The 24,217-nt window shown below is 35.3% G+C and overlaps 1 pseudogene; it reads left to right on the top strand.

Moving 5' to 3' along the window:
* LOC138152860 (deoxyuridine 5'-triphosphate nucleotidohydrolase pseudogene) overlaps positions 1 to 24,217 on the top strand; it is a 143,925-nt pseudogene that overhangs the window by 40,236 nt on the left and 79,472 nt on the right.

The following is a 24,217-nucleotide window of genomic DNA, read 5'->3' as shown; positions in this document are numbered from 1 at the left end:
AGGAAAGTGATTCTAAAAAATGAAAAATAAGTGAAGGCAATAATGTTTGTCTTACTTTTAGTGAAAGTAGCATAAGAGAGAACACTTCTGATTTGAAATCCCCAATGTTCTCATGGAAGGAGAATCTCCTTTCAAGCAATAACCTTTCCTCCTCCTCTTCCTCCTCCAGCTTGTCTCCTCACACCAGCCACAATTCTTCTAAAAGGTAAAGTGCAGGTTAATTTGTTTTATTTTTGGTTTATATTGTGTGCTAATTATTGCTATTTTATTTCAGGTGCATTAAGGACAAAAAACTTACTTAAATTTACTTACTTAAAATTATAAATAATTATTTTGTGTTAATATTTGGGGGATGTGGTACCGATCATCTTGGTACCAATCACCTGTCTTTACATTATTTCCTATGGGAAAATTTGCTTTGCAATACAATCAAATCACATGATGAACAGAATCTCAGAATGAATTAAATTCATAGACTGAGGTTCTATTGTAGCTAATACTCATCTGAGACTGAATTTGAACTCAGCTCTTCCTGACTGCAGGCCTAATGATTTATCATTGCACCACCTTAACCCAAAGGCAGTAGGGAGTTAGGGAATTTGTTGCAAACAGCCTACTGTATCAAAGTAAAATCAGCTAATTTTTTATTTCTTTAAAATGGGGGAGGAGGGAAGGAGGCCCTGTCAGTGGAATGTAGAACAGGCTTGAACAGGTCCTACCATAAAAGTAAAGCTTTGACAGTAATAGACTATTACTAGACTAGTAGACTAGTAATAGACTACTACTAGACTAGTAATAGACTAGAACAGGTAGAACAGGTCCTACCATACTATTAAAGCTTTGACAGTAATAGACTAGGTGTCTTCCATTGTACAATGGAAGACAAATTCCTGGAAAAATTCAGTCTCCTAACCATTAAATTGGTAATGGGGATAAGTTTTTTTTAGCAAGAGTAACTCATGAAGGTGGTTTATTAAGGTCAAGACAGTTGCATTCTGAGTTCGGAGCAGAGGTAACCATATGAATGAAGCCATTTATCCTTGAAGAATTGAGGTATAAGGTCAATAACAATTCTAATAATCTAATCATTGTAAACATGTGAGCTTTAATTCAATGAAGGCAGAAGTATATTCTTAATCTGATATTAGAGTATTTGACATTGGAGAGAATTTGAAAAGTTCCAGTATGAAATAGTAGTGTGTCTGATATCCTTTATTAGTTATATGACTTCTCATATATTATCTATAATGGTGATTTTTAAACATTTTGTTTTCATATTTCATACTTGTATTGACTTTATTTAGTTAGCTCTTTTTCACCACTACCAATTTAATTCAGTTTGTGTTACCAAAAAAGTTCATATACTTATAAATGTGTTTTTAAAAAGGCATAAATCTCTCTGAACCCATATGATGGGATATACCAGAAAGAGAGCAGGTAGAATTCTCTGCTGCTAAGATGTTGGTAACCTTGGGGAGGTCATTTCAACTTTGGGGAATCTTAGTTTTGTGTGTGTCTTTTTTTTAATGTTGAAAATGTTGACATTGAATTCTGATGTCTTTTCAAGATCTAGAAGTATATTCTATACCTAGAAGAATTCTCTTTTCCAATATTTTAACAAATTTTTATACAATACCCCCAATGGAACCCTCTGGTGTGTCTGGTAGCTATTTTCCATTTGAAAATACCATTGATGTTTGTTTGGTTTGTTTAGCACAGCAACAAAATTATGGGTCAGAGAGCTATTTGCCTTCTTTCTGAGGGATGGTACCCTTTACTGGGAGTTTACAAATCAGTATCTATTTTACTTAGTCTTTTGAGAAGAATGATGGAGGTAAAGGTGTACTGGAAAATGTTTAACAACTGGCATGAAACAAACAACTTATATACATATGGAAAACTTTATTTTTTTTAAGCAATTGGGGTTAAGTAACTTGCTCAAGGTTACACGGCCAGTTATTATTTCTGGGTGTGGTGCTGAGTATCTAAGCCCGGATTTGATCCAGGTCATCCCAACACTGGAGCCGGTGCTCTTACTCGCTGAGCCACCTGGCCCCCCCTAAGCAATTGGGGTTAAGTAACTTGCTCAAGGTTACATGGCCAGGTGTTTCTGGGTGGGTGCTAAGTGTCTGAGCCCGGGATTCGACCTCCAGGTCTTCTCAACACTGGAGCCAGTGCTCTTACTCTCTGTGTTACCTGGCCGCCCATATGGTAAACTTTTAATTTTAATCTGCATTCTTAAAATTTTCTCCATTATTTCTCATGTATAGATTAGACAATCAACAAAACATCAAATCAAACACTGGTTTCTAGCATTAACAATTGACTCTCATGAGTCCATTTGAACTTATTCTATCTGAGCAAAGGATAACCTGGATCTGGATAAGATGTAGAAAAGAGTAATGATGGAGCACTGATGCACACACATACGTGCATGTGTGTCTGGACCTCTAGTTTTTGTTTTTGTATTTTTTGCCTTTTGGTGGGCAATTGGGATTAAGTGACTTGCCCAAAGTCACACAGCTAGTAAGTGTGTCAAGTGTCTGAGGCCACATTTGAACTCAGGTCCTCCTGACTCCAGGGCCGGTGCTCTGAATAGCAAGAGTTAGGTGCCTTGAAGATGGGCACTCTGCTTCCCTTAGAGATGTGAAACTGCCAGATCTCTAGTTTCAATTCCTATTAAGAAAATTCCTTGGGGGTGAGCAGAAGGGGATAAGCATTTAATAAGTGTATAATTGTAGCCAATCTCTGTGCTTCCTTCATTTGATCTTTACAACATCATTGAGAGGTGGATGCTATTATTCTTCCTATCTTCTAGATGAGGAAACTGAGGCAAGCAGAAGTTAAGTTACTTAACTTGGGTCACTCAACAAGTAAGTGTCTGATGTCATATTTGAACTAATGTATACCTGACTCCAGGTTCAGTACTCAACCCTGCCTACTACTCCAACAGCTGCCCCTTATTAATACTCTTTCACTTATTAAGGTCATAAAGAATTGCTTACATTACTGAGAGGACACATCATTTTGCCAAGTCACACAAAGTGATCATCGTAATTAATATGAGTTCTACTGCTTTTTAATTTTTATTTTTGTTTAATATGATTTGTAGTCATTGTGTACATCCCTCCTCAGGAGAATCTGTTTACTTCACTCTGTATCAGTTCAAACTTTTCTAAGTTTTTCTATGTAAGGGGTGTGTGGGCGTGTACATATATGTATATTTTGCCAATATAGATTATATGCATCCACATGGGTCTGTCTAGATGTGAATAGCTACCTCTGGAGTATCCTCTGACCAACTTTTTCCTAAGGAGAAAGCCAGGAGGGAAGCAAGAGTTAGGTGCCTTGAAGATGGGCACTCTGCTTCCCTTAGAGATGTGATACTGTGCTGGAATTATATCTCTCTGCTTCCCTAAATATTGTTGTTACTCCAAGGGAAATATTTTTTTCCAGTTCAAGCTAAATCCCTGATCAATGCTCCTTACTGGGGAAGTATTTCACTAAGCTATATATCCAAGACTTGACTCTCTTCCCACTAAATGCCAGTGAAATAAAGACTACACATAGTGTAGTTTTTATTTACACGGTGTCTTTACTTACACACTGAATAGCAAATAACCCATTTTTTCCAGGCTAGGAGTAAGCAGAAATCAGAATGAATGAGCTCTCCTACTCAGAGTAAGATATTTCAGATAATCCAATAAAATCCCACATTTCATCCAAAGGGAAATTCCCTAAAGTCTCTGGGATGGTAAACTGTGGATAGGGAAATGATTGAGGTGCCTGCTTCATGTCAGTCTTTTCCCAGAGTGTTCCTCTCCTTTTGCATATCTCTCTCTGAAGAGAATGTAGAACTGTGGCTTCTTTTTCAAAGCTGGAAGTCAAAGACCAAGAATCTCTTCTTTTCTCAAATTTTGTCAACTCTGGGCTTCAAGCAGGTAAAGATTATTAAGATCACCAATTGCTTCCATCTCCCCCCAGCCCCACTTTGAGGAGAGTTTTCTTAGACAAATACTCTTTGAGCCTCGGTTATATCTAAATTCCTGTTATTGGTCATTCCTTGTGGCTCAGTGGTATTTCTTTACAAAGTTAGTGAATTTTAGAAATTGATTTGGTCTGAAAATTGGTAGAGAAGCATAAAATCATAGCACTAATTTCTAAAAAAGGAAGAACATATTTGCTAAAAAAATATAGGAAATTTTATAGAAATGCATGAGTGATATCAAATTCTGTCAAATAAATCCTCTGTAAAAGAACTTTCTTCCTGGTATAGAAAATCAATTGTTTTAAAATGTTTATATCATTTTTATATCATAAAGTGTTCTTTCACCAAGGTTCCAGTTAGCTTTGCTTAACTGTTTTTCTTTGTTATAAGGAGAGTTAAATTAAGGTGGCAGGAATATATTGGGAAATGATCATAATATCAATAAAAATATAATTGTCTTCCTCAGAAGTCTGTGGAGTACGGTCTAAATATTTGGAGATATTTGCTATGTATTCTAGAACAGTAATATCAAATTTAAGTAGAAATGGAGTCTACTACACCATATATAACGATGGCTGTGAGTGTATAATGACTTAAAAAAACAAACACATATTGATATTATCTGTGGTCTATTTTGTTTTTATTTATTTTGTTAAATATTCCTCAGTTCCATTTTAATCTGTTTTGTTTCACTTAGTATGATTGTAGGCCCGAGCTTACAGATAGACATCTCTGTTCTAGAACGTTGAATATTCTGGTCTATTTCTTTCCCTATATCTCTTGCCATGACCCCTTTCCCACATTCTGATTTCTCATCAAAACACAATGACTTGGAACTGGTAAATATTTGCAGTACAGGTAGTCTTCTGCAAATGTATCTGAGGTGTCTTTCTTCACCAAAATAGGCTGAATTTCCCACCAAAGGAAATATATTGGAACACAAAAATCAACTTCATCATATCTATCCATCAGCAAATGAGCACTGGAATTGAGTTTGGGGAAGGAAACATTCTCTTATGCTGATTTTATAAAACTAAAAGCAACCTAACAAGACTATTTCACTCTTTTATACTGTATGATAAAGAGTCAATTAAAATTATAAATTAGGCAACTTGCCAAAAATACATATCTTCTCTTCCTTTTGTTTGTAGTTTTAAAAATAAAAGTGAATATCCACTTGTTCAAGGTATTGAAAGATAGCTACATGGGGTGGCTAGGGGGAACAGTGAATAGAGTCTGGAGGTCAGCCCTGCAGTCAGGAGGACCTGAGTTCAAATCCAGCCTCAGACACTTAACACTTACTAGCCGTGTGACCTTGAGCAAGTCATTTAACCCCACTTGCCCCTCCAAAAAGAAAAAAAAAGATAGCTGCATGTATGTATATGTGCATATATACACTTTAACTTACATTTATAAGCACATATACATATGTAACACTGCTGATACCTAACTCTAAGAGCAGTAGTTTTCCATTATATCTTCAATTCAAGTACCTCTGTCTAGATAACATTGTATCTTTGGCTATCTCTATACCCCATAATGACCATGAAACAGCTGGTTAAGATTCAACATAACAATTCTCAAACACTTGAATGAAGTTTTCTTTTACAAAAACTATCCCAAAAGAAAAAAAATGACATTTTAAAACATATAATGGCTCATTTCAGTAACAATGAGACTGTGACATAAATGAACAAAGGCAAGGAAATTTTAAAAACTGGGTATTCCTCTCTTATCTAGTCCCTTTGTTCAGATATATTGCAGGTACCTCAAGGAGAATATTGAAAAGATTTATGGAGTGCATGTGATGTAACACTAGGGCAAAGGGACAAGTCTTTAGAATAACATCAGGCTTTACTCAGAGTATCCTTGGGAATATTTTTGTTTCATGCTTTTTCAGTATTCCCCACCTCTAATTTCTCATCTTCCAATCCTATTTTGTACACTTGTTCAAAATTAGTAGAACAAGGAACCAATCAGGATGTTGGAGATAGATAAACCGCAGCTATTAATATTCACATTCACCTTAGAGCCATTGTTTTTTTTTTCTCCTTAGCTAGACATTTGCTGACATTTTGAATCAGAGATTTGCAATTGTAGACAATTGTTATCTAAATGAGTTGTGACAGCTGATAGAAAAACTACTGTTTTAAAATTTTCTTTCATGTGTCAAATCATTTCATTACTTAATTTGCTATGACACTTTTAATGGTGTTTCTCATCATGACATACGTAACACAATTCAGAAATTAGTCATATGGGAAGCAATATAGTATGACATAGATCAAAAGCCCCAGTAACTTTTTCAGAGCATATCCCATTATTGTCCCCTTGTTCATTGGTTCTTAACTATTAAAGATGTATAACAAGTAGGACTTGATAAGAGTCTATCATTGTACTATGTCATAAAAGGTGTTGTTAAGTCATTTTCAATCATATTAGATTTTTCATGACCCCATTTGGGATTTTCTTGACAAAGATACTGGAGTGATTTGCTATTTCCAGCTCCAGCTCATTTTATGTATGAGGAACTGAGGAAAACAGGGTTAAGTGACTTGCTCAAGGTCACTAAGTAACTGTCTGAGATAAGATTTGAACTCAAAAAGATGAGTCTCCCTAACTCCAAACCTGACACTCTATCCCAATGTACCACCATTGCCTAAGACAATACAACAGATAAACATTCATTTATTATCTGTTTATTGGTTTATCTCACCACCTTTAGAAAAAAAATATTTCATAGTCCATACAGTCCACAGCACTGCAATAAAATATAGTTTATAAAATATTTACTTTTTAATTTAGTGTGATTGTAAAATCTTTTTTTGAAAATAAAATAAAGCAAGTAAAAGTAAAGAAAAACAAAACAAACCCTGAAAACAAACCCTGTATGTGAGGGAAAATAGATAATACTTGATGACAGAAAAAGATGTTTAAAATATAAAGTCCCACCTCTTATTTAAAATTTTATTTTTACTGAATTCTCCGAATCATAACTGAATCTAAGGTTGACATGATGAATAAGCCTGGAAGATTTCAAATTAATTAGTCAAATTGAGTTTGGGGAAAGACAGCCCATAATTAAATCTTTTTTTTCCTCTTGAAATTATTTCTCAGTGTGCCATCAGAGGAAATATAAGGTATTTGGGAATAATGGATCATGCTACTATCCAGGTTAGCTGAAATTGGAAGATGAATCCCATGGTATCAACTACTCAATCAAGTTTTCATTGAATTACTATAAATTTTACATAATATGGGGAGCTCTTTTCATGCTCAATTTTAAGATCTCATTTTGAGATATGCAGAATAACAAAAATATTTCATCATAAGCTAGTATTTAAATGTGTCATGTTTCCAGAAGTTTTTTCTTAAGTTTCTCAATAAACAAAATGAACTGGAACTTTTAAAATAGCCTTAGATATCTGTATATTGAGCTGCAGCTACTATAAGATGAATATTGACCAGGAAAAAAAAGAGGGGGCAATATCATTAATAGAACAAGGAATATCTGAGGGACAGCCCATGAGCTCCAATATGAAATGCATGCAGTATTAGAAAAAAAACACGAGGAAGGCCTAGAATTCTGGGTGAACACTCTGTGGTTGAAATATAGGAGGGCATGGACACAAGATGAGCAGGTGGTGACAGACTGTGTTATACATCACTGCAAAAGGTGTCCCCAGCTTGAGGTCACAGATTAGAGGATTGGATTAGTAATCAACCACTTGTTTTTCTCTAGGTTTTAACTTGGAAAACTTGCATTCTGTTTTGCCAGATTTGCAATCATGAACAAATACACTACACTTTTCAAGGCCACTTATTTAAACTTATTTGCCTATTCCAACATGCAATTAGTTATGGGATATAAATATACTATTGAATTACTTATATTATATGAACTAAAGCTCCATAACCCAAGAGGTGGCAATCTGTAAAACAAACATCTTTACTAAGTCTTTGCTACAGAAGTTAGGGGCAGTTAGGTAGATCAGTGGATAAGAATGACAAGCCTGGATTCAGGAAAACTCATCTTCCTGAGTTCAAATCTGGCCTCAGACACTAACTGTGTGACCCTGGGCAAGTCACTTAACCTTATTTATTTCCATTTCCTCATCTGTACAATGATCTGGAAAAGGAAATGGCAAACCACTCCAGTATCTTTGTCAAGAAAACCTCAAATGGGGTTATGAAGAGTCAGATACAACTGAACAAAAACAAAGGGAAGTTACAGGTACGATCTATTTGTATTCAGCCACTTTTGAATTAAATGGATTCTGCTGAATTATCAGTTATTAGATTGCAGATTTTAAAACTATTTTCAGGTCTATCTGCACAATTCTATTCAATCAAAAGAGGAGTCATCCAAAAGCATATAAGGTCTTTTCTATTTAGAAGGACTATAGAGGAAAGATTAAGATATGTCTGATCAATTATTGATCCATGCTTCCAAATCTAGTGGTCAGTCAAAGTGATAAATCATACAAACTGAGAGAAATGTCAAAGTTAAAAAAAAATAAAATGTAAGCCCAATCAATAAGAGGGAAAGCAAATGTAACACTGAGGATTATTGGGTTTAATATTTAGGCTTAGAAATTGAGTCTAATTCCTCCATTTAAAAGATGGGGAGAATGAGATCCAGAGAGGCAAAATGTCTTTCCCAGGGCTACACAAATATTAAATGACAGTCAGAATTTGAACCCAGGTCCTTCCCTTGATTCCAGGGCCAGGGTTCTTTCCACTGTACCACATGAACTATTTGTCAGAAAAAATGGGACAACTTTTGTCCCAGATATAGATTTTTAAACATAATCTCTAAATAAAATTGTCACAAGGTCCAATGTATCTAGAGTAATGAAAAGTTTGGAATAATCATAAGTTTGAGGCAGTATATAAGTTGTTCTAAATGTCAAAGAGAAGATTTCGTATTTGACCCTAGAGGTACTAGAGGTTAGACTAGATGGTCTCTCCTTTTCTCCTCTAGATCTATGAGAATATTGGGTCAAAGGACATAAACATATTTGACCATGAAATAAAATGATGTCTCTTTTGTAATGACGGATTTAAAGCAAATTTGAGAAAAAGAAAAAGATACAGGTGTGCACTTTTTTGGGGGGGGCATATATAGGAAAGTTGAGTGAGACAACTTGGCAAATTCAATTCAGTAGGGGGTCTTTAGAACCTAACCTTTCTAGGTTGTAAATCAACTTCCTGCATCACTAAATTAGGGTCACTTAATAACCTTAAATGAGCAAGAATGACTATGCTAACTGCTTACTGATAAGAAAATAGAATCCCCTCTGTCTCATTTAATTGACCTTGTATAATACTGATTAGGATTAATTTTGACAATCCATCGTTACATATTTATTAAGCACCCATTTTTTGTTAGGACTATGTACTGAGGTTGCAAAACAAAAATGAAACAGTTCCTGTCCTTAAGAAAATTATATTTTATTGGGGGAGATGATATTTTGCACATATAAATGCTTATATTATTCACAGAATAAGTTTATAAATACTACGTAATTTATTGGGAGAAGATACTAGTAGTGAGGGGATCATGAGAGGCCTCATGTAGATGATGCTTCAGGTATGCTTTGAAGGAAATTGAGGTGGAAGGGAGGTGGAAAAACATTTTAGGCCTGGATGTATGCAAAGACAGGCAGAAGGGAGAGGGGCATAGATTGCAACAGTTCAGAGTTGAAAATGGTTCTTTACAGCCCAAGCAAATAGGTGTATTATATCTTGTTCATCAAGTACTGGCTGTTCCTCTATTGATCTCTCTTGCGACGTAGCAGCTCATGTTAGCAGGCTTTAAGTCACTAAGTTATGACAAAAGACAGGAGTAGAAATACTGGCCACTTATGGCTGACATATAAGTCCCAAGTAATGGCAAAGCAGAGCCTGGAATACCCTTCAGAAATTTTACACCTGTGCCTAATTTAATGGCCTACTGTGTCTGTTGCTCAACACCAAAATAACTCAAGGAGCCTTCATCTGCCAGTTTAAAAAAAAATTCTTAAAAAGGGAAGCTCACTATGAGAATTTCAACTACTCTGACATCTCTATGGGGGAATATAATTTAAAAGCTATTTTTCAAGTGATGAACATTGATTAATTCACTACTGAAATGATCATTTGCATAATTTTAGAATATGTAATTAACCTCATGATTTGTATGAACATTTAGATCTTAAAGAATTTTAAAGGGTATTTTTTTCACTCTCAAATTGTGTTACTATTTATAACTATAATTAACATAGGAAAACTGAACAAGTAATAACCTGTATAGTATCATTCATATATTGTCTATGTACCATAATGTAATGTGTTTCTCTATATATGTATACACACAATATACATGTGTGATATAGCATGTAGATGTATACATGTGTGTACAGACACATGTGATATGTACATATATGTACATTGTGAACGTATATGTGTATGTATAGATTTATACAAATCTATATCTATATCTATCTATATATATCTGTGTCTACCTACCTATCTACTTATCTTAACACTATATCTGACTACTTCTGAGGCTACTCTATATTTTTACTAGTAGTTTATTTTATTTGGCTATAAGAAGAAATGAGATGGGTGGGATAAAAGCCACAAGGCCATTTTGCAGATGTGCTTGGTTTCTATCCTCTTAAAAGCAAGGTTCTGAAATATATTGTATAACCAGATTACAATGGACAAAAAAAGGCAATAATGAGATGCTTTCAAACAGGAAGAAGTAAAAGAGAGATGGGTAGGATGGTTGACAGATGGTAGCCTCAGCCAAAGCCAGCAAGATTATCAGTACCACTCTGGAAAGATTCTGAGTATTCAAGGACAACAGCAATGTTGAGAAGACAGAAGCAAAATATTAACACTAAGTGCTCTCAAGTTTACTTTCTGGTGAGCCAATGAGTAGTATAGAGAGCTCCTCAAATACCATCTTATCCTTTGAATGCAATCAGTTTAAAAAAATTAATCTGGAAATATACAATAAGAACAAATATATTTGTGCCCTTTAAACTAATATTCTCATAGATCTAGAGGTGAAAGGGACCTTTGAGCATGTATAGCCCAACCTCTAGTACCTTTAGGAACAAGAGTGAATTCTTTTTTTTGGCATTTAATCAAACATTTGACGTTGGTAAAATCTTTACGAAAATGGTTCCAACCTACCGTTCTAGCTTTTTGGATATTATTCCCCTTCACACAATTCACTACTTTCCCTTCTAACTAGTTTCCTTTAGTTCAAACTTAAACACATATTCTATACAATCCTCATCCTTCTAGTGGCATGACCCCTTAAAAGTAGCCTAAATTTACTTTATACATATTTTGTACATACTTTAAAATGTATATGTTGTGTCATAATAAAACATAAGCTCCTTAATGAGCTTTTTGTCTTTTGGTATCCCTGGGACCTAGCACAGTGGCTGATATTAAGTAGGTGCTTAATAAATGTCTATTGATTAATTGAATGTTTGATCTATATTATTGTTTATTTCAAATAACTCTCCATAAAGTTTCTACACATATGCAATTCTAATAAAAATGGATAACTATACATATTTTTCACAAGTCCACCAATCAATCAATCAAGAACACATTTATTTATTAAGCACTTATTATGTTCTAGGCACTGTGGTGTTAGAGAGCCAAAGAAAAAGCAAAAAATAGTACTGAGTTTCATTGTTTCTAGTTATTTTTGTCCATTTGATGGGTGCAAATTGCAGATTCTCATTATGTGCTTATCACATTAAGCCTAAAATGTAAGCTCTCCACTTGGCCTCAGAAAAGCACTAAAATCTAGTAAATTAACATTTATATTTAATAAAATACTCCAAACTCCATTAACCCAAAAGTACATATGTTTAGTAAAATATAACTATCATAGATGAATAGAATGAGTTACCAGGTTTTATGTGGTTTATTCCTAACCCCATAACCTTACATAAAATTAGAAAATATTTTTAGGAAAATATTTTCTACCTTCCTCCTTACCCTACCCCATATAGGGAACAATCTTGCAGTCCTGGCTAGTTTTTGTTTTTGTTTTTAATAAAATATCTTTACTGTTCTTGAACATTTCTTCTAACTCCTAAAAAAATAAATGATTAAACTGAACATAATCTAGGATCAAGTGGCACTGACTCCTTGCTGTTCCTTAAATGAAGAACATTTGGAACATTGAGAGAGAATTCCCAATTCCTAGAATTTTCCCTGGCTGCCCCCTATGCTTAAAATTCTGTACTTGCTCATCTCTATCTCCTGGTTTCCCTGCCTTCTTTCAAATTTCAGGTAAAATAGCATTTTCTTCAAGAAGTCATTCCCAGTCCTCCATCATGTAAGTGCCTTCTCTCTAGAGGTACCTCCCATTTATACCACATATATCTTGTTTATGCATAGGCTTTTTCATGTTGCCTTTCCCTGATAGATGAGAAGATCTTTGAGTAGGTACTATTTTGTTCTTTCTTTGTATTTCAAAGCTTATGACAATACCTGAAACATATAAGACAGTGGATAAACATTTTTTTTGACCTGGTTTGACTTGTTCAACATTTTGGACTTTAGCATTAAACAAATAACAAATAACTACTCCCCCCCCCAAAAAAAATGTCTCATTAAACATCAGGATGCTATAAGGTAAAGAAAATATCAGTTGGAAGGTGAACATGTTATTGTGGGACTGGGGGAGATTTCTTAAATAAATATATGTGTAGGAAATGCTAGGTTTTCATAGAATCGTGGAAATGGAAGGATCTTTTAGAAGCTATGTAGTCCAACTCCCACCCTCAGTCCATTTTACAGATGAGGAAATTAAGACCCATAGAAGTTCATTGTCTTGTCTGAGGTCATAGAATAGAAAACTCAAGATTCGAATTCAGGTCTTTAGTCTCTACACTTCCTTTATCATCCTCCAGAATGATGGGTATCATAACTTCAATGATTTGAGACACTGGTGTTGCATTTTGTTTTATTTTATTTTAAAGAATAAAATAATCTCATGGCTAGTGCTAATACTATTCAGGGAAAGAAGCAAAGGAATAATCCTATACCCATAAAACTTTATGACAGGATTTTTTTGTTTGCAAAGTATTATTGGAAGATTATTTTTGAAATGTCACAGTCATTTAAATACAAGATCTAAAACTGAGTTAAACATGGCCTATGAAAATGTGTGAGAGAAAAAAGAAAACTAGAGCCCTTCACATGTAATGCCTCTTTTTCTTTTCTACAAGGTATGTGGGAAAAGTATTTTTATTTGGTGCTTGATAAATTCAGATTTTTTTTAAAAAGAAAAACAAACCCTTTTAAAAAAACACTATAGAAACAGGAAATTGAAAATATATCTTGGAATCAGAAGACTGAGATGAAAAATCCTGCTTCTCAAACTTACTAGCTGCATAACCAGGGGCCAGGCAACTTCATGTATGCAAGTTATCAATTTCCACATCTCTATATAGGAATAATAAGGTCTGTGTTAGAATTACAGTCATATAAGCCATGAGTTTTGCAATCTACTGATAATATTGCATGGAAATACACATATTTAAAAATGAAAGCAACGTAATAAATTTAGAGCTGAAAAAGACCTTAGGTGGTATCTAGCCTAACTAAGGGCAGTTGGGTGGTGAAGTGGATAGAGTGTTGGGACTGAAATCAGGAAGACCTGACTTCAAATCCAACCACTGATACTAGTTGTGTGAGTTTGAGAAAACTATTTAACCTGTTTTTAGCTCAGTTTCTTCCTCTGGAAAATAGGAATAATAGTAGCACCTCTCTCCAAGGATAAGTGGTAGGATCAAATGATATCATAATTGTAGAGCATTTAGCACAGTGCCTGACATATAGTTTGCACTATAAAAAAATTTGTTATTAGCTATTGTTTTACAGATAAAGAAACCAAGGGCCAGAGATGTAAAATATTTTGCACAAGGTCATATAGCTAGTGTCAGAGGAAAGATAAGAACCTAAATTCTCTAATTCTAAATGTGGAATTTTTTTCTCTTCCTGCTGTCTTTTATCTAGGCCTTATTTTCTTAAGAATTTCATTTTCCCCTTTCTGTGCATTTTCGTTTTGGGTTTCCTCGGGAAGGACAACTTAGCATAGACAAGATAACTAACAGCATTTCCTACATTCTTTCCCCATACTTTTCTTCACCTCATTTTTCCTTTCTTTTGGTTTACAGAGGTTTTGTGTTTACATAAAGATAAAAGAAGGAAAGAACAACCAGCCCTTCTACTTGTTATTTCCAAAACTCCAAATTGGGAAAGAAAGTTTTCATAAACCCTTGCAGACCTTCTTAGCCACAAGCCAACATCAGCCCACATTTTATGATTTTATGATTTGTACTATTTGGTTCTCAGCACACCAATTTAATTGCACCTGACAGAGAGACCTATTAACCTATTGTCATTTGTAGTGTTACAACCATTAACATGGGTGAGTAATGGTAATATTGTACCTGCTCTGTTCTCATGCCATTATTATTCACCCATGTGAAAAGGAAGAGGGATTTCAATGAGAAAACATATCGATGGAAACAAATGGGATTCAACTTTTACTACATTAATATAATAAGCATGGCTTTTATTTCTAAATTTCAGGCTTTGATTTTCAAAAAGAAAGTCTACCCCAAAAGAAAATATATCAGAGAGACAAATTGGGTAGGATCAGAGATATAGGAATGCTAATAGGAGGATCTTCTCTCTACTTTCATCACTGAGCTATCAATTTATTTGTGACTTGTTGGGAAAGAGGATCCCTAAGAGCCTACTCAGCCACCAAGTGCTCATGACTTTCTCCAGGATATGCATTAATGAAACATTTTATGGGAAAATACTACATCATATTTGTGAAGCAAAAAATGAAGCTCATTCCACATGAATATGATTTATTCTAACTTATTAATCTAATAGTTTAAAAGAATAAAATGTGTTATATAATCAATAATAAGGAGAATTTTTAAAAATAGCCATTCATACAGCATGATGGAATAAAAAGAGAATTAGATTAGAATTGGAGGACCTGGGCTCGATTCCTTCTTCTGGCACATATTCATATATGACTTTAGGCATGGCATTTAATCTCCTAAACTGGGAAACACACACACACTCACACACACACACACACACACACACACACACACATACACACACACACCCCTTCCTAATGATTAGATCTCTCCAAAAATTTGAAAGGGCTGGGCTGCCACAAGAAGTGGTGAGTTCCCTATTCATTGGAAGTATCCAAGCAGAGAGTGGATGTCACGTGTGTTATACCAGGGATGCTTTCAAGTGTAGGTCGGGTTAGACTGACAATACTGCTCCTCTAACTTTAAAGTTCTGAGCTTCTGTGAGCTTCTCTGACCCCTAGCTTCCTGTGGGTTCTGTTGCACCCTTAAGCAAATTCCTTCCACCACAGGCTCCATTTGATTGCATTCAGCCTATTAGGGGGCAGGGTATATTTTCAAAGCAGGGAAGGTCTTCAAAATGCCTTAGGCTTATTGAGGGGCAGGGAAGATCTTCAAATTCCCATTACTATTACACTCCCATGGTTGTTGCAAGGATTAAATGCAATAATGTTTTTAAAGCATTTAGCACAGTGCCTAGCACATAATAAACACTTAATATCTGCTTATATTTTTTTCCTCCCTCCCTCTTTCCTTCCTTCCTTCCTTCCTTCCTTCCTTCCTTCCTTCCTTCCTTCCTTCCTTCCTTCCTTCCTTCCTTCCTTCCTTCCTTCCTTCCTTCCTTCCTTCCTTCCTTCCTCCTTCCCAATGAGAGAGGTAGGATATGAACTCAGGACTGCTTTATTCAAAATCATGCACTCTTACCACTTTGTCATGTTGTCTTTCATGCACCATCTTAACTTAAAAAGCAAAGTGGAGAAATAAGGCAGTCAAATAGATAACAGAAGCATAGCTATCTCTAGATATTCTCCAAATAAATGAACAAGTTCATTTTTAAAAATTGAATTATCCAGATAATAACCTTATTTCTCACTTACTTTCTATATAGGTCAGTTGTGACTGCTTATATTTATAGGGTTATTTCTCCCAAGTACAACCAAACATGATAAAAATAAAGTTGATGGTGCCAACACTGAAAAAAGCAGCTACAATTATTTGATATTTCTAGACATGTTTAAGTACCTATTATAGGCCTCTGGTCTGTCAGGCCACATTGTTTAGATGCTATCGATCTCATTTCTTTGTGAGCTAGCATAAACTCTGTGTGAATATTTACAAAGACAATATAAGTAATAAAATACTTAATGGTCAATTAATCCCTTACTGGTTACTCTTAACTCCCATTAGTAGTAAATGAAAGATGTATGACAGAGAAGAGAATAATAGACCTAATGGTAAAAAATAGTCACATAGTTGTGTTTAAAATAGAAAAAAACAATATTTGTCACTTCTTTTAATAGATTAAACTAAATCTTAAGAATTGACCTGAATGAAAATACATTTGGTTTGTGAGGGGGAAAGTTTATAGTTAAGACCCATGAAATTTCACTAGAACTAAGAGTAAGGGAAAAGCAATGGCTGAAAACTGATTTAGAGGAAAGCAGCTGTATGTTGCATCTGTACCCGCACAAGAGAAAACTTTAAAAAAAAAAATCCCCTATCAGCAGTTCTCTACATCATACTTCTGAACACAGGAGAAAAAAAAAGTTTGGGCTCAGTAGCTGAGTCCTAGGCATCATTCCCTCTGACATTAATGGGAGTGTTTCAGGAAAGAAGAGCCTGATTTAACACATATAAGGAGGACTCATTTGGAGGCATAGCCAAGATAACAGAATAGAGAAAGCACTGAGCCTGAGCCCTCCCAATATTCCTCTCCAAACAGCTTTAAAACACTGCTTCAAATTGAATTCTGGAGTGGCAGAACAACAAAAGTTCAGTGACATATTCCTCCAGCCCAAGTTAGTAGTTCAGAAATAGATCAATGACGTGAGGGTGGATTCTAGCCTGAGCCTCAGCAGCTGAAACACCATTGGGGCTAGGTGATGGTGACTGAAGCATCAGCAGTTTCAGGAACTCCCAAGCCAGAGATATTAAGGAGACCTGGAAATATATTAGAATGAGACTATAGGAGACTCTTGTGCTAGCAACTGGATATGGGACTAGATGCTGTTTGGCCACTCCACTGCCTATAATCACTTCTGGATCAAGGTTCAAGGGCAAGGAGGAGCACTTGAGGTAATAGAAGACTTGAGGGCCAGCATAACTTCTAGTCCCAAGCGATCAGGGGCCCTTCCTGAGTAAGGACAAGAGTACAGAGGAGGTGAGCAATGACCACAGCTCTCCCCATGTCATACAACCTTGAAAGCACCAAAAACTTCAAACTACCAGAACTAGCTCTGAAAATAGCAGTGCAAAAAATATTGAAATGTGAGACAGTACCCAAGCTGGAAACAGAGCCCAGCATTAACATGAAGTTCCAAATCAAGAAATAGAGTGTAAAAATAAACAAAAAATGAAAAAGAACATGATCATAAAAATCTATTATGTGATAGGAAACATCAATACAGAAACTTAAAAGACAATGAAATCAAGATAGCTACAAGCATAACTTCATTGAAAAAAATGTGAATTGTATACAAGGACAACAAGAATTCTAAGAAGAGCTGAAATGATTTTCAAAATCAATTAAGAGTGTTTGGGGAAAAATTAGGTAAAGAAATGAAAGAAAAGGAAGAAAATTATGAAAAGACAAAATTAACAGCTTGAAAAGGAAGGCACAAAAGTACTGAAAAAAATAGCATCTAAACATAGAATAGACCAAAAGGGAAAAGAGGTACAAAAATTCACAAATGAAAATAACTACTTAAAAAGCAGAATTGGCCAAATGGAAAACAAAATTAAAAAAAAACCTCTGTAAAGAAAATAATTCCTTAAAAATTAGAATTGGGTAAGGGGAAGATCATAACTTTATGAGACATCAAGAAACAAAGTCAAAAGAAGAAAATGTAAAATATTTCATTGGAAAAATGATTGACCTGAAAAACAGATTGAGATGAGATAATATAAAAATTATTGAACTACCTAAAAGCCAAGATCAAAGAAAGAGTCTAGACATATTTCAAGAAACTATTAAAGAAAACTCCCCAGGTAGCCTCAGACCAGAGGGGAAAATAGAAATTGAAAGAATACATTGGTCATTACCTTGAAGTGATCCCAAAATTAAAACTTTCAGGAATATTAAAGCCAAATTCCCAAGCTTCGAGGTCAAAAGGAATATACTGCATGCAGTCAGAAAGAACCCGTTCAAATATTGAAGATCCAGGATCACACAAGATTTTAGCTTCGACTTCATTAAAGAAGGTTAGGGCTTGGAAAATGATACTCCAGAAGGCAAAAAGCTCAGATTCCAACAAAGAATAATCTACCCAGCAAAACTGAGTAAAATCTTTCAAGAGAAAAAAAATGAATATTTAAAGAAACAGAGGACTTTTAAGTATTCCTGATGGAAATATCAGAGCTGATTAGAAAAATTGGCTTTCAAATACAAGACTCCAGAGAAACATGAAAGAATAAACATAAAAAAGAAATCATCTGGGACTCAATACAGCTAAAGTATTTACCTTTCTATTTGGGAAGACAATACATATATCTTCTCAGAACTTTATCATTACTTAGAAGGATTCTACATAGGAAAAGAGTGCAGGAATAAGTTGACTATATTGAGATAATATAAAAAAATGGATAGTCAAGGAAGATGAATGCCTTTAGCAAAGGGGAATGGGAGAGGAACAATAGGGGAATTATCTCACACAAAAGAGACATACAAGAAAGAGTTTTCACATTACAAGGTAAAACAGAGAGGAGTTCAGGCAACACTTGAACCTCCCTTACAGTAAATGGGTCCAAAGGAGGAAAATCTACCTATATACTCAATTATTAAGAGAAATCTATCTTACCAAAATGGAATTAAGAGGGGAGGGGAAGAAGGGAAAGGAGGGGCTGATAAGAAGAGAGGAAAGATAAAGGGAGACCTCAATAGACAGAAGTAAACAGACTTTAGAGGAGGTACAGGATAAAAACACTCAGAGAGAAGGATAGGCAGAAGAAAATAAGACTGAGGGCAGTACACAGCTGGTAATATTAACTGAATAAAAATGGGATGAACTCATCCATAAAACAAAAGCAAATAGAATGGATAAGAGATCAGAATCTAACAAAATGTTGTTTACAAGAAGCACACTTGAAACAGAGAAACACACACAGACTTAAAATAAGGAGCTGGAGCAGAATCAATTATGCTTCAACTGTACTTCAAAAGTTAGAAGTAGCAGTCATTCTTGCAAGCAAAGACAAAGTGAAAATAGACCTAATTAAAAGTGATAAACAGGAGAACTACATCTTGAGAAAAGGAACCATAGACAATGAAGTAATATCAATACAAAATGTATATGCACAAAATGGTATAGTATCCATGTTCTTAAAGGAAATGCTAAATGAATTACAGGAAGAAATGGTAAAACTACATTATAGTGGGTGAGTTCAACTTTCCCCTCTCAAAGCTAGATAAATCTATCAATAAAATAAATAAAGAAGTCAAGGAGGTACATAGAATTTTAAAAAAATTTAAATATGGCCCTCTGGAAAAAAAACTGAATTGACATATAATGGAGTATACATTTTTCTCAGCTGTACATGGCACCTTCACAAAAATTTACTGTATATTAGGGAATGAAAACCTCACAAACAAATTCAGGAAAGCATAAATATTAAATGTGCCCTTTTCAGATCATAATGCATTAAAAATTACATTCAATAAAGGTCCATGGAAATACAGAGTAAAAGTTAATTAGAAACTAATCATGGGGGGGGGAGTGGCTAGGCGGTACAACAAATAGAACACCTGCCCTGGAGTCAGGAGGACCCCAGTTCAAATCCAGCCTCAGACACTTAACACTAGCCGTGTGACCTTGGGCAAGTCTCTTAACCCCAACTGCCCTTCCTTCTCCCCTCCAGAAAGGAAGGAAGGAAGGAAGGAAGGAAGGAAGGAAGGAAGGAAGGAAGAAAGAAAGAAAGAAAGAAAGAAAGAAAGAAAGAAAGAAAGAAAGAAAGAAAGAAAGAAAGAAAGAAAGAAAGAAAGAAAGAAAGAAAGAAAGAAAGAAAGAAAGAAAGAGAAACTAATCCTTTAGAATTAGTGGGGTCAAAGAACAAATCATAGAAACAATCAATTTATTAAAGAGAAGGACAGCAATGAGACAACATTCCAAAATTTGTGGGATGCAGCCCAAGTAGTACCTAGGGGAAAATTTATATCTCTTAATGTATACATCAATAAAAGAGATAAAGAGTAAATCAGTGAATTGAGCATGCAACTAAAATTAAAACTAGAAAAAAAAGAAAGATATTAAGACCTTTTGCTGAAGCAAATGAAGGTATATGTACCAAGTATATTTTCTTGTTATTGTCATAAGAGGAGAACAAATGGTTTGAAATAAAGATCTGGGCTTTACTATGAAATTTTTAGATTGGAACCATGTAAAGGAGATTTTGGGAATAAGCATCTTGGTGGGGAAGGAAGGAGGAAGTACTCAGGAGACTTCCGATGAATTAATTTCCATCAATCCACTTGATGAAATTATAGGGCATGGATCTTGTCAGAAAAGGGTACCTCTGATGGAACTAGACTTGTGTTCTGGCTCCATACTCTTCTGCCTCCATCATGATATGAAGATGCAAATTTTAAGGAAGATATTTGCCTAAAAAAAGATATAACTTTAACTAAAATTGCACTGCAACAATAAAGTAGCACTAGTGGATGGACTTTACCTGCTTTTAGGAAAGACTCAAGTTTACATTCCTATCTATATGACCATGGATAAGTCAGTTAACCTTTATGAGACTTTGTTTCCTCATCAGTAAAGTAAAGGTAATGATACTTATGCCACTTGCTAATTGTGAGAATAAACTTGCATATGTATACACATATATGCTTATCTATATATATATATACACATATACATCCATAGATGTCTATATACATTTATAGACTTGAAAGTGCTATGCAAAAGTCATAATAGGAGGATCTTCTCTCTACTTTCATCACTGAGCTATCAACTTATTTGTGACTTGTTGGGAAAGATGATCCTAAGAGCCCTCTCTACTGTCTCATTTCTTATCGCCTACAAAACATACCCATGTCTCTCTTATTCTGGAAAAACTCTCGTGTGATCCTTCCATCCCTGCTAACTATCATTCTGTATCTCTTCTTCCCTTTGTAGCTAAACTCATTGAAAAGATCATCTGTAATAAATACCTCTTCTTTCCCTCCTCACAGTCTCTTTTTAACTCCTTTACAATCTGGCTCCGAACTTACCATTACACGGATTCCAAACTTATTAATGACTTGCTAGTTGTCAAATCCAATCCTCTTCTCAATCTTCATTCTCCTTGACCTCTTTGCAGCCTTTAAGCCTGTTGATCACTCTGTCTTCTTTGATACTCTCTTCTCTCTTTGTTTTCAGGAAACTGCTCTCTCCTGGATTTCTTCCTACCTACGTGACCACTATTTCTCTTTCTCCTTTCCTGGGTCTTCCTCCTTATCATACTCTCTATCTGTAGATGTCCCTTAGGATTCTATACTGGATTGTACTCTCTCCTCACTCTATATTACTTCACTTTGTGATATTATCAGCAGTCATGGATTTAATTACCATCTGTATAATAATGGTTCTCACATCTACCTTTCCTGCCCCAATCCCTGCTCAACTCTAATCTCACATCTCCAACTACATTTCAGACATATCAAACTGGATGTCAAGTAGACATCCTAAGGCCAATATATCCAAATCAAAACTTATTATTTCCCCCCTAAACCCTCTTTTCCCCCCCTTCCTTATTTCTGTAGAGAGTAATACCAACTTCCCAGTCCTTAAGGATCAAAACCTGAGGTCATCCTGGATTCCTCACTATCTCTCATATCCAAATTGTTTCCAAGACTGTCAATTTTACCTTTGTAACATTTCCTTATTATTATTATTTTAAGCTAATTGTTTTTACTCATGTTCAAACTACCACACCATTGATTTATTTCACAAAGGTTTTTCTTTTTTATGTAATCATGTAAAACTCTTCCATAAAAGTCATGTTGTGAAAGACTAACTATATTTCTCTCCATCCTATCTTGCCTCTCTATTCTATTGTCTTCTTTGACTCTGTCACTCCTCAAAAGGGTCTGCTTCTGATTGCCCCTCCTCCCATTTACCCTCCCTTTTATCACCCTCCCTCCCTTATCACTTTCCTCCTTACTTTCCTGTAGGGTAACATAGATTTTCATACCCAATTGAGTGTGTATGTTATTCCCTCCTTAAGCCAAATCCAATGAAAGTAAGGTTCACTCACTCCCTCTCACCCCCTTCTTCCCTTCCATTGTAAAAGATTTTTCTCGCCTCTTTCATTGAGATAATTTACCCCATTCTACCTCTCCTTTTTTCCTTCCAGAACATTCCCCTCTCACCCCTTAATTTTATTTTTAGATCTCATCCATTCATATTCAACCTACCCTGTGCCCTCTCTCTATATATTTTTATCTGTCTATGTGTATGTATATACACACACACACACACACACACACACACACACACATATATATATTCCCTCCAACTATCCTAATACTGAGAAAGGTCTCATGAGTTACAAATATCATCTTTCCATGTAGGAATGTAAACAGTTCAATTTTAATAAGTCCCTTATGATTTCTCTTTCCTGTTTACCTTTTCATGCTTCCCTTGAGTCTTATATTTGAAAGTTAAAATTTCTATTTATTTCTGGTCTTTTCATCAAGAATGTTTGAAAATCCTCTATTTCATTGAATTTCCATTTTCCTCCTGAAGTATTATACTCAGTTTTGCTGGGCAGGTGATTCTTGGTTTTAATCCTAGCTCCTTTGACCTCTGGAATATCATATTCCAAGACCTCTGATCCCTTAATGTAGAAGTTGCTAAATCTGGTGTTATCCTCATTGTATTACCATAATACTTGAATTGTTTCTTTCTGGCTACTTGCAATATTTTCTCCTTGACATGGAACTCTGGAATTTGGCTACAGCATATCTAGGAGTTTTCCTTTTGGGATTTCTTTTAAGAAGTGATCAGTGGATTTTTTCAATTTTTATTTTCCCCTTTGGTTCTAGAATATCATAGCAGTTTCCCTTGGCAATTTCTTGAAAGATCACTTCAGGTTCATTTTTTTTATTATGGCTTCCTGGTAGTCCAATGATTTTGAAAATTATCTCTCCTGGATCTATATTCCAGGTCAGTTGTTTTTCCAATGGGATATTTCACATTCATATCTTCTTATTCTTTTGGCTCTGTTTTATAATTTCTCAATTTCTCATAAAGTCATTCCCTTTCATTTGCTCCATTGTAATTTTTAAGGAGTTATTTTCTTCAGTGAGCTTTTGGACCTCTTTTTCCATTTGACCAATTCTGCTTTTATTTTTTGCTTTTTGCTTTGTGGAGGGCAATTGGAGTTGTGACTTGCCCAAGGTCACATGGCCTGTTAAGTGTCTGAAGTTGGATTTGATCTCAGGTCCTCCTGACTCTGGGGCCCTGTGCTCTATTTACTGCACCACCTAGCCACCCCCAATTCTGCTTTTTTTTTTAAAGCAATTGGGGTTAAGTAACTTGCTCAGGGTTACATGGCCAGTTATTTCTGGGTGTGGTGCTAAGTATCTGAGCCCAGATTTGATCCCAGGTCATCCTGACTCTGGGCGTGGTGCTCTTACTCACTGTGCCACCTGGCTGCCCCTAAGTAGTTCGGGTTAAGAAACTTGCTCATGGTTACACAGGCAGGTGATTCTGGGTGGGTGCTGTGTGTCTGAGCCCAGATTCAATCCCAGGTCATCCCGACTCTGGGGCTGGTGCTCTTACTCACTATCTGGCCGCCCCCCCCGCCCCCCCAATTATGCTGTTTTAAGTTATTCTTCTCCTTGTTGCCATTTTGGACCTCTTTTGCCATTTGGGTTGGTCTATTTTTTAAGGTATTATTTTCTTCAGCATTTTTGGGTCTCCTTTAGGAAGCTGTTGACTCTTTTAAAAAAAAAAATGTCTTGCATCACTCTTATTTCTCTTCCCAATTTTTCCTCTACTTTCTTACTTGATTTTCAAAATCCTTTTTGAGCTTTTCCATGGCCTGTGACCAATTCATATTTTTCTTGGAGGATTTGGATGTAGGAATTCTTGACTTTGTTGTT

The sequence above is a fragment of the Petaurus breviceps genome, unplaced genomic scaffold (assembly GCF_028583685.1).
Source record: "Petaurus breviceps papuanus isolate PSGF00001 unplaced genomic scaffold, PetGlider_PUasm1.0 90977, whole genome shotgun sequence".
NCBI lineage: Eukaryota > Metazoa > Chordata > Mammalia > Diprotodontia > Petauridae > Petaurus > Petaurus breviceps.
This window is presented reverse-complemented; position numbering and strand designations above follow the sequence as displayed.